At 37.3% G+C, this 17,050-nt stretch overlaps 1 protein-coding gene and 1 long non-coding RNA gene across 3 annotated transcripts in view; both read right to left on the reverse strand.

The window, feature by feature from the left end:
• The window catches only part of LOC100975471 (suppression of tumorigenicity 18 protein), a 135,801-nt gene extending 123,183 nt beyond the window's left edge, over window positions 1-12,618 (reverse strand). The window contains exon 1 of the mRNA XM_034966068.3: window positions 12,543-12,618. The gene's annotated coding sequence lies outside the window, so the exon portion shown is untranslated. The remainder of the gene's footprint in view (window positions 1-12,542) is intronic.
• LOC130541748 (uncharacterized) overlaps window positions 1-17,050 on the reverse strand; it is a 185,038-nt gene that overhangs the window by 3,949 nt on the left and 164,039 nt on the right. The window contains exon 3 of one of the 2 annotated variants that reach the window (XR_008955846.2): window positions 12,609-12,621. The exons of the other annotated variant lie outside the window; for it this stretch is intronic. This is a non-coding gene — a long non-coding RNA (uncharacterized LOC130541748). Of the gene's footprint in view, window positions 1-12,608; window positions 12,622-17,050 lie in introns of those variants that run through there. 2 annotated transcript variants of the gene reach the window in all.

Genomic DNA, 17,050 nt, shown 5'->3' on the forward strand with positions numbered 1-17,050 from the left:
TGTTCTGACTCTATGTCCAATCCTTCTTGGTTTTCTGTCCAAGGTAACAGATTATGTATTTTTTGGCTATGTTAACTTTTTTCCAAAAAAAGCATGTGCAGGCATTTCCAAAAAATGCCTTAGAAGAACTACAGAATCCCAGCCTTTAAAGATCTAATTTATACCAGGTGCTTTCAAAGTGAATGACAACCACTATGGAAAACAGTGCAGTGATTTCTTAAAGAACTAAAAGTAGAACTACCATTTTTTTTTGAGACAGAGTCTCACTCTGTCACCCAGGCTGGAGTGCAGTGGCTCAATCTCGGCTCACTGCGACCTCCGCCCCCCGGATTCAAGTGATTCTCCTGCCTCAGCCTCCTGGGTAGCTGGGATGACAGATGCCTGCCACCGCACCCGGCTATTTTTTTGTATTTTTAGTAGATATGGGGTTTCACTATCTTGACCAGGCTGGTCTTGAACTCCTGACCTCATAATCCATCCGCCTTGGCCTCCCAAAGTGCTGGCATGACCCACCACGCCCTGCCAGAACTACCATTTGATACAGAAACCCCACTACTGGGTATCTACCCAGAGGAAAAGAAGTCATTATATGAAAAAGATACTTGCACACACATGTTTACAGCAGCACAATTTGCAATTGTAAAAAATGCGGAACCAACCCAAATGTCCATCAATCAACAAGTGGATAAAGAAACTATGGTGTGTGTGTGTGTGTGTGTGTGTGTGTGTGTGTGACAGAATACTACACAGCCATAAAAAGGAATGAATTAATGGCATTCTCAGTGACCTGGATGGGGTTGGAGACCATTAGTCTAAGTGAAGTAACTCAGGAATGGAAAACCAAACATTATATGTTCTCACATGTAAGTGGGAGCTAAGGTACAAGGATGCAAAGGCGTAAGAATGATATAATGGACTTTAGGGACTCAGGGGAAAGGGTGGGAAGAGGGTAAGGAATAAAAGACTACAAATTGGGTTCAGTGCATACTGCTTGGGTGATGGGTGCACCAAAATCTCACAAATCACCACTAAAAAATTTACTCGTGTAACCAAATACCACCTGTTCCCCAAAAACCTATGGAAATCAAAAGTTTTAAAAGCAATAAGCATTAATAAAAATTACACGATGAATGCCACTTAAAAATGAATAAAAATAAAAAATAAAAAAAAGAATGCTCCTTAAAGGAAATTCTTGCCTCGTGGTAAGCTAGATGAACTAGAGTTCATCTCCTGAACTCCTCCTGCCCCACACCTGGTCTCCGGGTTCCCACAGGAAACCACGCCTGCTCCTATGGTAGCCCCTGGCCCACTGAGGAGTCCTAGTTCAGAGCTCATGGTCAGCTCCAGACTGGAAGCTCCTACAGGAAGGGCAAGGGTGCTCTTCTCTCTGCTTCTCTTTCATAAGCAAGGTGCTTTTGAGGGCATGGCATCTTCACATGGGAACCAGCTGACTAATTGTTATATTAACAAAAAAGGGAACTATGATGATGCCCCTGACCCTGTGATTTGAATTTTAGGAGAACAATGGACCAAATATTTAGAGATAAAACGTAAATATCCACAGCCTGTAGCAAAAAGTGATGCTGGTGAAAACATGCAGTTCAGATTCATTTGTAAGACTCATACATGTGAAGCTTAAAACAGGTAATATCTGAAAACTAGTGAAGTAGGAAATAATCTTATGAACAGTTTACTCATAAGTTGAGATTAGTTTTACAAATTAAGAAAATACAAATGGGTAAAAAGGCTGTGTAGCATTACTATATCTTTGACACATGCACAACTGTCAACTTTGGTGCAGGGGGAGGGGATATTAACATTGAAGGACCGCCACTGCCAGATCAATCATATGCTACAATTAGAGGAATGACTGGCATATTAAAATGTCAAAAGAAAATACTAAACTAAACTGGGTAGTTCTGAAAATACCAGGAAATAAATAAAAAGATAATAGAAGAAATAAAATATTATTTATCATGACAATATACATGAATATGCTAAGCAACATACTGATCTTGGATTAAATAGTGGCAGTGGTGGGAAGTAGAAAATAGCAGATGATGCTTTAAAATGGTCTAAAGGAGGCAACAAGTAAGCATGAATCAGAGGAGGCTTCCAGCAATTGCTGCAGTCTCTGTACATTGACACTGATGAAGGCATTGGACTAGACATTGCATAGTTACAGCATTTAAATCTCACCACAATCTAAGGAAGTTCACATTATTATTCCCAACTTAAGGTGAGCAAACTTAAGTCACTCTTTCAGTACAAGCTAGTATTCAGAACTATATCTGAACTGAACACGGTGGCTGACACCTGTAATCCTAGCACTTTGGGAGGCCAAAGCGGGTGGATCACTTGAGTTCAGGAGTTCAAGACCAACCTAGCCAACATGGTGAAACCCTGTCTCTACTAAAAATACAAAAATTAGCTGGGCATGGTGGCGGGTGCCTGTAATCCCAGCTACTTGGGGAGGCTGAGGCAGGAGAATCCCTTGAACCCAGGAGGCGGAGGTTGCAGTGAGCCAAGATGGTGCCACTGCACTCCAGCCTGGGCAACAAGAGCAAAATTCCACCTCAAAAAAAAAAAAACAAAAAAACTATATCTGATGCCAACATTCCTTCTGCTGTGTAGCTCTAGCTAAGATGGCATCTTTCTTTGAGAAAAATCATAGAAAGATCCACAATGATAGCGTGGTCTCTTAGGGAATGGGAGCTTTTGTGCTGAATTAGACAGGAGATAGACTGGATAGACCATTGGAACACCAGTCATAAGAGCTAAGATAATGGGAACACTGAAATAAGGTAAAAATCATAAAACTGGTATGTTGGGGAGGACAGCAATAAATGACCTGGGAAATACTTTATGGATGATTGGAGACTGTGAGCACTGTCCAATTCAGCAGAGTTAGAATGGTGACACACTCTGTCTCTCAAGTAACACCAACCTACGTTTGAATCCTAACTCTGCTCTTCTGTGATCTCAGAACTGCAGTTACCTCCCTCACCTTCAGGTTCCTCATCTGTTAAAAGGGATATAACAGATCCTCCCTCTAGAGCTCCAAGGATCACATGAGATGCCACGGATAAAAGGCATAGTACATAGTAGACATTCAGTAAAATGCCATAATCCAAAAAGAGATCAGTCCCTAGACAAAGCCCAGAGGTATGTGGTCCACAATGAATGCCCCAGTGTGGGCGTGGTGAGGACTTGTGTTAATGAGAGTAATTAAATCTCTGAGGATTTAGCAGCTCATTTTCTTCAAGAGAACATGGAGTTAGTAGGATAATTTGTTAAGCATTCATTAAAAAATATTCTTTTTTATTATTCTATTATTTCTTTACACTAGATACTATTATAAATGCTTTATGTATATTAACTCAATCTGCATAACAAATATATGAATCAGGAACTATTAATTATTTCCATCTTTCAAGTGAGGAGATTGAAATGCAGAGCACCTCAGTGCTTGCCTGGGGTCACACAGCTCCTGAGGAGTAGCACTGGGATTGGACTCTTGCACTAAAGCCCATTTGTTCAATTAAAACAATCTATCATCATCACGAGATGGGTGATGGAGATGAAAGGGTGGATAACACAGATATTATATTTCAGTGTGGGAGCCAAACTCAAAAACAAGGAAATAATAAATATGCAATGCAGTTGAAAGCAGTGATAAACGCAATGGGACAATAATGTAGGCTAGAGGATGGGCTATTTTAGATTGAGGCAGGAATGACCTTTGCTGATTGAAGAAAGGATGCAAAACCATATGCCATAGTGTAAACAGTTAAAGCCCTTGTATCTAGAATAAATAAAAAACAATTACAGCTCAATAATAAAAAGACAACCCAATCAAAACTGGGCAAAGGACTTGAATACACATTTCTACAAAGAAGATATACAAATGAGCAATAAGCACATGAGAAGATGTTCAACATCATTAGTCATTAGGGAAATGCAAATTAAAATCACAATGAGATGCCACTGTGAACCCATTAAGATGGCTAAAATAAAAAAGACTGACAACAGCAAGTGTCGATGAGGATGTGAAGAAATCCAACCTTAACATGTTGCTAGTAGAAATGTAAAATGTTCAGCAACATTGAAAAATAGCTGGCAATTTCTCAAATGGTTAAACATAGAGTTACTATATAATCCAACAATTTGACTTCTAGGTACATACCCAAGAAGAATGAAAACATGTGTCTACTTGAGAAATTGTACACAAATATTCATAATAGCATTACTCACAGTAGCCAAAAATTGGAAACAACCCAAATGTCTATCAACCAATCAAAGGAAAAAAAAAGGTAGTATATCCAATCTGTGGAATATTATTCAGCCATAAAAAGGAATGAAGTATTAAATTAGTGCAACCTCTATAGAAAACAGTAAAGACATTTCTCAAAGAACTAAAAACAGAACTACCATTCAATCCAGGAATACCACCACTGGTATCTACCCAAAGGAAAAAAATTATTACACCAAAAAGATACCTGCACATGTATGTTTTTTGTAGCATTAGTCACAATAGCAAAGACATGAAATCCACCTAATTGTCCATCAACGGATTACTGGATGAAGAAAATGTGGTATACACACACACGTGCACATACATATATACACCATGGAATACTACTCAACCACAGAAAAGAATGAAACCATCTCCTCTGTAGCAAGATGAATGGAACTAGATGCCATTATCTTAAGGGAAATAAGTTGGAAACAGAAAGTCAAATACCACATGTTCTCACTAATAAATGGGAATGATGTATGCACATGGACATGGAAAGTTTAATAATAGACATGGGAGACTCGGAAGGGTGGGGGGTGGGAGGAGGGTGAGGGATGAGAAATTACTTAATGGGTATAAGATACCCTATTTGGATGATGGTGACACTAAAAACTCAGACTTCACCACTGTGCAATATATCCATGTAACAAAACTGCACTTGTACCCTCTATATCTATACCAATAAAAGGAATGAAGTACTTATGTATGCCGAAACATGGATGAGCCTTGAAAACATGCTAAGTGAAAGAAGCCAGGCAAAAAAGATCACATATTATGTAACTCTATTTATCTGAAATGCCCAGAATAAGCAAATCTATAGAGACATAAAGTAGATGAGTTGTTGCCCAGGGTTAGGAGGAAGATGGTGCATCTTCCCTTTGGAAGGTGATAGAGAAAGGGTGCAGAGTTTCTTTTTTGTGAAATAAAAAATGTTCTAAAGTTGACCATGGTGATGAATGCAAAACTCTGAATATACTAAAAACCATTAAACTGTACATTTGAAATGGGCAAATTGTATGGTATGTGAATTATATCTCAAGAAAGCTGTTAAGAAAACAGGTGAAACCATACAGATCACAGTAAGGTGCCTGCATGCTGTTTTAAGAATGATAGGCTGCTCTTGGACAGCTTTGAGCGCTGGCATCACACAGGGAAATTAGTTTTTGGACCATGGCAGTCAATTGGGTATAAGAAGATGAGCCTAGATAAGGTGGAGGTGGTAAAGGTGAAGAGAATGCAAGCAGTTGAAGTTCTAACCCCATTATAAAAAAGAAAAATACCAAAAAAACAAAAAGCCACACCAGAAATTAAGAACAGACATGTATCAGCTGCTTGCTATGATCCAAACGCATGACTTTTAACTCCCCAACGTGTGGTCTCTATTAGAGAAGCCAAAGTCTTCCCTCTCTCACGCCTCCTATTCTTTCTTATAGGACCCCAGATGGGAGAACGGTTTCCATTTCCCAACCCCAAACCCCTTTTATGAGACAGGTCTCACTCTGTCACCCAGACTGGAGTGCAGAGGCATGATCATGGCTCACTGCAGCCTCTACCTCCCTGGCTCAAGCAATCCTCCCACCTCAGCCTCCTGAGTAGCTGGGACCACAAGCAGATGCCAATACACCTGGCTTATTTTTGTATATTTTGTAGAGACAGAGTTTTGTCATATTGTCCAGGCTAGTCTCGAACTGCTGGACTCAAGAGATCCACCCACCTCGGCCTCCCAAAGTGCTATAATTACAGGCATGAGCCACCAAGCCCAGCCTCCATTTTCCCTTTAGCCTTTCTAATTGCATAAATTGTTTAAGACTGTTTCAAATCCAAGAGAAAAATTGCTAGCTTTTCTGGTTCTCATTAGTCTTTTAGTTTTCTGAGTTTCTATGCCAACATCAATTATATATAATTGATGTATGATAATATAAAATTTAAGTGTTAGAATATCTTTTTAATTATACCATGTAAATATAAAAACTAACATGTTAAAGGAACTTGCAGTTTAAAACCATTTCACACTGAGTCTATGGAATTTTGCTACCTTATTATACAGAAAATTTAGAGACTATTAATTCTGAATAGTCTTAACATCTCATCCGTAGGCTTATAAAGGTGTCTCAATCTGCGTGCTTTCCTTCTTTCTTCTGGTTTTAGAGGAAGAAAGAGATCCTCTCCTTTCTAAGGATGGGTTCTCCACTGGGCTCACTTTACATTTGTTTCCTATTTCATCTACTTTTTCTTTCTTCCATATCTTAAAACTTTTCTGTCTTCTTATCTCTCCTGGTTCTTTCTCCTCAGCATAGAAACACATTTCTTCTTTATATATTACTATCTCTGTTTTTCAGGGTCAAACTTCTTAATATTCCCAGAGATTTCCTTTCTTTTCTTACCTTGCTTTCACTACACAACTCATGGCCTGCTATCTGGCACATCTAATGGTGCAGGATTTTCAGAGCAACTCACATGATTGCTCAGTCTTTTCCTGAAGAAGCTGCTTATGTCTCTGGTTTATGTCTCACTCTATATATTCTCCTTGGAAACCACACCCAAAGGTGTATTTCTTCATCCCAGGTCTCACTCCTGAATTTCAGATCCACTGATCAGCTGTACACTCAACATCACCACCCGGTTGTCTCTCATTCAGTATGTACAAGAAAGGACCCATTATTTTTTCCTCTAAACAACCTCTTCCTTCCGAATCTCCTATCTTGGCTAACCATTCATCTAGTAATCCAAGCCAGAAGCCTGTCATTTATGACTCTTTACCAGTTTTCAAATGTATGTCCTGGGCTTGCCTCTCGCATAGGTCCTACTGTACTGTGATTGTCATTTGCTCCTGTCACCTGCATTGGAATAAGCTCCTTGTGTACTTATGTCTGCATCCTCACTTCTTGATTCAGTTGCTGGAACCTAGTCAATGCTCAATATGTTTGTTGAATGGATGGATTCAAGACTCCTTAAATGCCTCTTCTATAAAATCTTCCCTGATGTTTCCTCTAAACAAAGGTGGTCATTCTATTCTTTAAGCCAGAACTTTATTTTTTAGAGGAAAAATAGAATTGGCTATGCCTGGTGAGATGCTCTGGCCCCACATACATTAAGGCTGAGTAGTATAGTGAAACTGCATGTGGCCACAGCCTATTCTGTCTTTGTAGAGGGTGCTGGGCAAACCTGCCCTAGCATGTGAACAACAACCCAGACAAGGTTGGCAGCTTTGCCTACATATCACTTTCTTCTACTGTGGCTCATAAGGTTGTTAGGGGCAGATGGTGTGGCTAATATTCATTGTCTATACTTCTGATACTTTTAGGCCTGTAAATATTTCTTAGTCAACTGATTGCACAGAACCTAAATAACTTGCTCACAATGTTCTAGCTCTGATAGTTACATTTTTGACTTCACTGTCTTAAAAACTTTAGTACATGAAAAATACAAAATCATTTTAAATCATATTCAGCTGAAATAAAATATTTTAATCTCTCGTGAACATGATGTGGCATCTACCTAGGAGGAGCTATAATAATGTAATTGAAACTCTTCCTTCTTTTTTTTTTTTCCATTAGAGGCACAAAACTGGGGAAATTCTTCATTTCTACATGCTTTCTTTTACATAGACAAACAGGTATACATTTCTCAATATGTTAAAGTTTCTCTGCTAGGTACTGAGGAGAATAAAATGATTTTAAATACAGTTTCTCTTCTAAGTGATTTTTGTCAACCCTCAATAACTTGACTCTTTTTATTTATTAGTACACTTTCAACATGGCATTTTCAAAAGAATAAAAAATGCTTGCAGATTAATCTATAATAATTTGAGGAAACTATACAAGCATTATAACAGTAACTGCCTAATGAAGATCTAAAATACAAAATAAATATTACAGTGTGTCTAAACATATTAGCAACCTGTAATCTATCTTTTCAAATATATTTTAAAGCAATTGAGCCTTCTTTCAAGTTCAATCTTAGTGACAAGCCCATAGAGTAAAAGCACAGAGGCAGACTGTTGGGTGGCTGCACACCCCCTCTGGGGGCTATGGTGCCTGAGGTTGAATCCAGGCTCTGACCAAGCAGCCCCGGCATCACAGGCAAATGGCATGGCTCTCCATGGTGCAGTTTTCTCCATGATAAACAGGGAATGCTAGCTGACCTTACCTTATAGACTGTCGCCTTGGTGACATTGTGAGAATGAAAAGAATTAATAGATATAAAGTACTTAGGTAGCCAGGCACTGTGGCCCATGCCTGTAATCCCAGCAGTTTGGGAAGCCGAGGCATATTGATCACTTGAGGTCAGGAGTTCAAGACCAGCCTGCCTGGCCAACATGGCGAAAACCCATGGTTTAGTAGAGGTTTAGTAGAAACCTCTACTAAAAATACAAAAATTAGCTGGGGGTGGTGGCAGGCACCTGTAATCCCAGCTACTTGGGAGGGAGACTGAGGCAGAAGATTCACTTGAACCCTGGAGGCAGACGTTGCAGTGAGCCAAGATCATGCCATTGCACTCCAGCCAGGGTGACAAGAGCGAGACTCTGCCTCAAAAAAAAAAAATGTACTTAGAAGAGTGGTTGGCTCTATGTCAGTGCTTTTATTATTATTATTCTTATTATTGGACAAAAATGTTTTCTGCTTGAGTCTAAAATACTCAGAGGAAGAATTCAATTACCTGATGTTTCTATGTATCTATGTTTATACTCACAGAGCTAAGATTTCTAGCTATTTGGCCAAATGTTGAACCTTCGATCTAATATGTAGCATCAGAGCTGAAGCTCCTGTGATTCTCAGAACAGTCTACTTCTGATATCAAGGTTAATTGGTGTGCTAAATATACATGTCTTACAGAGGTATAATGAGTGCTTCTCCAGTCTTTGAATTATTTTTCAAATTCATAGGATGTTTTAATTTTAAAAAGTTCATGGAGTTATAGAATTTGGGGGATGAAAATGTCTCCAGGGGTCCCCTAGCATGATCCTTAATGTGACAGATGCTATTAATAAGAAAAATAAAACAACTTGTCAAGTCACTTCATCAGGATCATTCAACTACTTAATGATATTTAACTATGACTGGAACCCAGGAGTACTTGGGACTCAGTGTCATTTGACACTATATTGCTGACACAGGTTTTTCCTCTCTATTCTGTTCCCAGCGACCTATATCTTAAGGAGAGATTAAGGGAAAGGGTTTGGGGAGCAGTCAGATTTGGGCTCAATCTGGGTTCAAGGCTGGTGACATAAGGAAGGGCATCTTCACATCTCTAGTCAGTGGCTTCATTTGTAAAAATAGGATACAAATGGAATTATTATGAGCATTAAATTATATAATGCATGTAAAGAACTTGACACCATGCCTGGCACAGTGTAAGCACTTCGCAAATGTTAAGGACCATTATTATAATTATTGCCACATATATCATCATTGTTCTGAACAAATTATATGTACAATGTTGGTACCACAAGTTCTTTTTCTCATTTGCCAAACCCTGACATATTTCTTGTCAATGATTTTCCGCAGGGTGATGGGGAGTGCGTGTGAAAGAGAGAAAGAGAGAGGGAGAGAGAGGGAGAGAGAGAGAGCTGTGCACGTGCATGTTTCGATTATTTGACAAAGTCAGGTAGCCCTGGATCCTATGGCTTCTTCAATTCCCCTCAGCTTACTTGCAGTCCCTGTGATAATGGCCTGTGTGCTAACGCTAATATGCAAAACCTGACCCTTGGATCCTCCAGTTGATAAGATTTGATTATGGAAGAAACATTCCCAAGGAAGCAGGGCATTGGGTATGGAACTTCACCAAACTTCAAATGTTTACAGTGGCAAAGACGGGCCATGGTGAGACTGAATGGGAAACCTGGTCAGTACACGATTTATACCAAAATAAAAATGCTTGGAAATTTGACCTTTAAACCAAAAGGTCTCTATCGAAACCCGCACGCTGTTCTATAATCTGAAATCTAAGGCTGGAAGGGTCTTCAATTGAATGTGAGTATTTCAGAAAAATGAATATCAGTGGGATATTCTATTAGTTCTGAAAGTCTAAGTGAAATGTACCTAATTTACCTGTGAAAACCAATGTAAGCAATTTCTGGAAGAGTTTTCTTGTTTGCTCATTTTGTTTAGAGTTGGAACCTGCCTTTCAGGAATGAAATGACAGAGCTATAATCCCTAGGAAAAAAATTCCCAAATACATCATAGAAACTAGGATAATCCTTCATGAAGTCAGAAGCAAAAAAAGAAAACAGAAAATAACTTCCTCTACCATTAAAATAACCACAGCATCCACTCCTATCCCTGTTCTTCCATTTCCCCAGGTCTGACATTCTGCAGATGACCGCCCTTATTTGTCCCTACATGTTTTCCAAAATATAAAAGTGAAATAGAGTCCCAAGGGCACTGTACTTGAAAGGTTATGAGAGTTAGAGAATTTTAACCATGCCTGCCAAACCAGCAGATGGCTTGTGATTATAATTATATGCATCAATAAAACGAATAATCTTTACAAAATTTGAATTTCTACTAAAGTAAGGGATTTAGTAAGCAGATGCAACAGAATGCATTTTCTTTAACCCTTTTGGTATACACTGGTGTCTTTCACACAAAAAAAGATCCAGGACTCCGTAGATAATAGGTTGTATACTCTAATTTTTGCCCCTTTCTAGAGTAGTCATATTGTCAGCCTCAATCTTTTCCTGATTTCATTTACTTCATGAACATATTTCAATCTTACCTCATTTTCACCCTTCAGAATAGCAATGTTAAGACTAATTCTCCACCATTGTTTGACATTTGAAAGAAAATTTAAAAGAGGTAAATACCTTCATTCTAATTCATACCAAGTATACTATAGAAACAAAAGAGCAAACAGTGGACACATCTTTCTATATTATGGTATTCTTTTACAAATTAGATTTTTAATAAATTTTTTTTTGTTTTCATATTCTCTTTAATCTACATTCCAGGAATGAAAATACTGTTTATTCTATTTAAAAAATTAACCATTTCCTTTCAGTTTGCTTCTGCCTGTCATTATAAGTAAGGGTAACTAAGTTTTATCTCATGCCAAACATGAATTCACTCATAGTGAAATTGGATATATATATGACACATCTGAAAAAAAGAATGTGGTGAGGTTTACACTCTGGCCTTCTGCCATGTTTTCTTCATAAAGGAACCTCAAAATTTAGGGAATTAAGTTAAGCTAGCTTTGTTTACCTTTAAATCTTGGAAGGAGTAGAGAAAATGTACCACAAAAATTTTCATTCTAATTTTTTTATAAAATAGTAATGTAAATATTTTCATAGAATTACCAAGTGTAACTCTTTATTAGAATAGTATCAATTAATATACATTTCACCCAGCATACCAACAAATATAATATTTAAGAATATTTGGAGAACCTATATTTAGTGCAGATATCTCTAGCACCTTCAAAGTTAGTTGCACTGTATAAATCAAAGAAATTAAAATAGTCTGATCTAAAATGCTCTTATAGTGTTGTAATTAACTCCACTTAATAGTGTAAATAAGTTACTAATAAAACTTTAAAGGCATTGACATTTTTGCAGGTCATTGTAATTTACCTATTGCCACAAGATATATGAGATCGGAAATTCTCAGCAACAAAATTCTTTCAAGTTACAACTTAAATGTATAGATCAAACCCTAACAGAACAAATGTTCTGAAAAGTTAAACTGAAAGAGTAATACATTTTTGCCTAAAAATTTATAAATTTGATGTAACATTTGACAACACTATATTCAAATACTCGTAAAGAAATTCAGATATCTCTTGAGTTCACTGGAATGGAATTTTATCTCTTAAGATAAAATATTCAGCAATTAACTGGGTTCAAGATTCTTTACATAGGTGATAAAAATAAATAAATTAAATATTTTTCAATTATAATGTCCTTAAAAAGGGAAAACTTAAACCAAATTCAATGTATCAATTAAAAGAAACAATCTAAGCCAAAAAACTTATGAAATAAATCCCAAAAGGGCAAAAAAATTTTTAAAAAACAGAAATAAGAAAACTGCATAATCTTAAGAGTTAAAGACCTATGCTGTAAATACTTAATTTATAGATGTTTCCTTTCTAAATTAAATGAAATTAAATATTTCTGCTTACAGAGAGTTTAAGTTGAAGTGTAATAAAATTTTTAGGTATGCTTTTGATAGCTACTAATAAAACTCTGCATAATAAGCCAATTTAATCACATATACTTAAGGTATGTTTAGAATTTTTAACATGTTACCTTAGTCTTGATATGAGCACGCAGACACATAAAATGGAATTGTCACAATGCTTCAGGGACACTCACAAAATTGGGGGCTCTGGAAGTGAAAATACGAGAAAGAGTTCTGTACTGGTACAAGCGAATGCACAGGCGGTGTGTGACATGACATTGGCACGTCCCCTCGCTGTCTCAAACTGCAAGTGAAAGTTAAAAACACCAAACACAATATGCCAGGGGCATTAGGTATATGATCTTACTTAATTTTTCACATAAGTTATAAGGCAACATTTATCTCCCATCACTCTTGCCCCCATCTAACAGACCAGGAAACCGAGGCCCAGAAAAGTTAGAGAACTTATCCAGGGCACAGACTGAGTCAGTGGAAGAACCAGGTTTCAGATATGTGAACTCAAAAAGGGAGTACTGTAGATTCTCTTGTCACTTTGTCACTCATAAGCACTTAGGATGACTGCCTTATTCTCTAGGAAGCATTTTATAGCTCCTCTTAGATGGGGATCCTTAGGGGTGGAAAAGAGGTATTACTAACAGCATCTACTACAGTCCTCTGAACTAAGTATTTTAATATTTATTTGTTAAATGAGTGAATCAGAATAAAAGTCCACTAATACAAAGTTTCTTTCTGACAACACAAATTAAGTTTCTCAAATTTCTTTAAAGAAGAAAGATGTCAAGTAGATAAAGCCATGCATATTTTCTTTAAATAAAAAAATATATATTTCAGATGCAAGACCCATATAGGTGGAAACAAGTTTGCATAAACCAAAAGTAATGATCTGGGCCTTCTCATCTTAATGACAATACAGACCTATTCTGTTTTGAAGAATGACAATTACATTTCTGTAAAAGTAATTCCACTCCTTTTCATCCACAGCGATGCAACTAAACGAACTTCAGTCAAGTTTGCACACCCTTTGCTGTACCCGTAAGGATGGGGGCAAAATATTTACAGCCAGCCAAAACAATTATGTTTTCTGAAACATTCATTCTTGTATTAACAGGAGGAACATTAGCAGCTATAGAAAAATAAATTGTAATACATGAGATTCAAAAATAAAACATTCATCACAGAAAGATAGCCTAATACATTTATAATGCCTGAAAGAGTGAACTAGTTGCCCAACTGCCTTAAACTAAATTTGTTAGGCAGCAACTGTAGCCATTTTTAGATGGCTTGCTTTTTCCACGATTTCTATCACATGAAAGGCATAATGATGAGATGACATATTAGAAAAATCTCAACTTAGTAAAATCAAACTCTATTTTCCCCACATACATTTTACTTGAAATTAAAAAGACACTATTATACCACTTTCTTCACAAAATTTATTGCCTCCTAATTTCTGGCTATTGTTAAAACAATACTTACAGTTGGTAATATACAACATATATTACATTCTCTACAGACACACATATAGTTCTAAACAAATTATATAAACAAAATGAATGTTAGGGGCACATTTAACAGAGGAAAAGTACTTCATGAAAAAAATGGTAAAGAAGTATGTGACCTCTGATCATCCAGACCATATTATTTACCTATATTATGAATCTTTCACGAATACTACTACTAAGCTATTTATTCAGTATCACAATATTGCTATATCCTTACATAAATAAATATTTTTCAGTATAAGTAATGAAAGTTAGCAAACTGATTTCTACACAGAGTTTTAATTCATGAACTGATGATTATGTCATGCCATTCTAACATTAAATGACAGTGGCTTTAAAATTGAATACTGATACTGATATTATGAACACATCTATTTTAAAACACCACACTTACATTAACAATACTTTTTAAATGTTTTCGATGAGACCTTCAGAGTTTATTAAACCACTGACAACCCACTTAGCGGACAGTTCTTAGAATAAAATATTTAATTTACCTGAATGTCTTGTAACAATATCATCCTCTCTTGAACTAAACATCCTCTGAATACACAAATCTAAGGCAGACAGACATTTCAGCAAGGCAAATAAGACTTTCTGGCAACTTCCTGTTGCCATATTTCTCTCAAAGGATCCTGCAATGTTACACTTCAATCCTGCAAACGCATTTTTCCAAGGGACACAGCAAGCCAATGCCGCTCCAGTGTCAGAAGCTTTGATTTTTTCCCAAGTACAGCAAGCAAATAACCACTAATCCTATTCAATATTACAGATTCACAGTAATGATTCTATTTCCAGATTCAAGAGAAATTAAATACAAGAGGAAAAGAGGAGCTTTTGTTTTCTTGTTTTGTTGTGCTTGATTGGTTGGTTTTTAAGACACTGCTGAAGGAAATAGTTATTCCATCTATGTTATTAAATATATATTAGGGGCTGGGGCAATTTTACATTGTCAAGAATGAACTTCACTGCTCACATTCATGCCCCAGGTTTCCATTATCTTTCAGAAGCAGTAAGACTAACTAAATTTAAAGTTGCCTCATACATTTGAAAGTTTTCAAACCTGAACCAATAACCTGAATGGTAGTTATTGGCAAAAGCACCATTTCTCCAACAAATAGCCTACCTCTCAAATTCAAGTTCACTCGCATTTTGGGGTTTACTCACTTTTTAAATTTACAAACTTTTTTGAAACAGCAAAACAAAACAACAATAACAACAAAATAAGAACACTGATCACTGAAGCGGTATTTCCAGAGGTGATAGCAAAATCCCTTCATTCTGACCTACTTGTGGAGAAACGGACTTTCAGCCCCACGGTTAGGCTAAGATCTGTTCTACTTTCTCCCTAGGGCTTAATTGCCAGACTGACTTACCGGTGCCTCCTAGCCTTTGTTCTGCCTCTCACGCTGACATCAGGGAAGCAGTGATGTAGAATAAAGCAGGGGTGGGCTAGGTTAGTCCAGTGTTTGTGTCGTTGTGTGGTGTGCAGGGACACTCTGTGATACTCTAGTGAGCTGCTAAGCTTTTTTTGTAGGCTTTGTGTCATTTACTTAACGACCAATCTCATTAGCTGCCAGGGTACAATGGGCTGATGCATTTTCTATGTACATACTCCACACAGTGACCCTCAAGGTTGCCGAAGGTCTATTTAATCAGTCAAATGCTGAATATATTTGCAGTAAATCACTAAAAAAATAAAATAAATTAGAATACTGAGGTATCTTACGGGCTTAATATTTCCTGGTGGTTATTTGCAGGTAATAAAATACACGCATATTTAGCCCAAACAAGGATAGAGCAGGTGGAGATGAATTGTCTGGTTTGCACTGGTGACCTTAATTTTAGGAAACTTTCAGATCAAAGATATTTTCTCTTAGCAAGGAGCCCAGATTTGAAATTTAATTTCTGTCTTAGTTTAATCATATTAGCACAACAAAAAAGAATTGCTTTCTTGAGCAGTTTCTCCTTCCTCCTTCCTCCCCCCGACCCCAGCCCTACCCCCTACCCAAGCAGCCTCAGACCTGGCAAAGTTGCATTTATGCCCTCTTTCAGTTACAAGGTAAAAACCCTTTTAACTCCTATGAAAAATGAAATGCTGAGAGCACTATGAATGACGACAGCTGTCCATAAGTATCAGGGAGAGTTCTATTGTCCAGCTTGTCCCTGGATAAAATGAATACTTTACAGCAGAGGCTGTTCAGCTTGGCTAAAGAGTGTGGGGAGAAGGGGAGGAGGTCACTGGAGATTTCGCACACTAATTTAATCTGGGAAAAGGACAGGCTCTGCATCTCCCTTGAACAGACTGGCAGCAATCTGGGCCCCCACAGAACTATCTCCTTTTGCCTGTGCTCTATTTATTCCTTATCTCTGTTTACCAACCGCTAGGTCCCTTTCATTCACACCACGAGGCCGTTTTCCTACTATCAGTCAGCAGCTGACACTGTGGAAGAGCCTCAAAGGCAAAAAAAAAAAAAAAAAAAAAAAAAAAAAAAAAAAAAAAAAAAAAGATCAAAACTAAACCAAAGCTGTATAAACAATGCCACAGTACAAGTAAATGCATAAACCCTGATTCTTAACCCAACCCACAGGGTGCAAACAGAACCTTTATAGTAAATCCAGCAAACCCACCACAGTGAGCTGTGGGCCGCAGAGAAAGAAAAGTCAAAACACCATTCATGAAATCACCATCCAAAAAAAAAAAAATTGCTAAAATGTACACTGGCTACTGAAGCAGCCTTACTTTCAGGGATATTCTTATCTCTATCATAGATCAATTAACTGGCCACCAAGAGATATTTACTTTGCTGGGAAAGGTGAGCTATACATTTCTAAGGGAGGCCTGGCTCTCATTAAAATGCCAGCAGTTAAAAAAAAATCCACCAATATGATTATAAGCTAAAGAGGAGGAAGAAACACCAACTTTTCCAATACCTTATCACATTGATTGAGTTTAAACAGTTCAAGACTCTTGGTATTAAACCCCCATTATTTTTATGTAAAGATACTAAAAAGTCCTGTACAATCCAGCCAATGAAATCTTTTCTTCATGTCTTGTGGATTTTACCTCCTTATGTCAAAATGATTAACGTGGCAGAGAAGTTGGGAGAAGA

This window comes from Pan paniscus, chromosome 7, assembly GCF_029289425.2.
Source record: "Pan paniscus chromosome 7, NHGRI_mPanPan1-v2.0_pri, whole genome shotgun sequence".
In the NCBI taxonomy this organism is placed as follows: domain Eukaryota; kingdom Metazoa; phylum Chordata; class Mammalia; order Primates; family Hominidae; genus Pan; species Pan paniscus.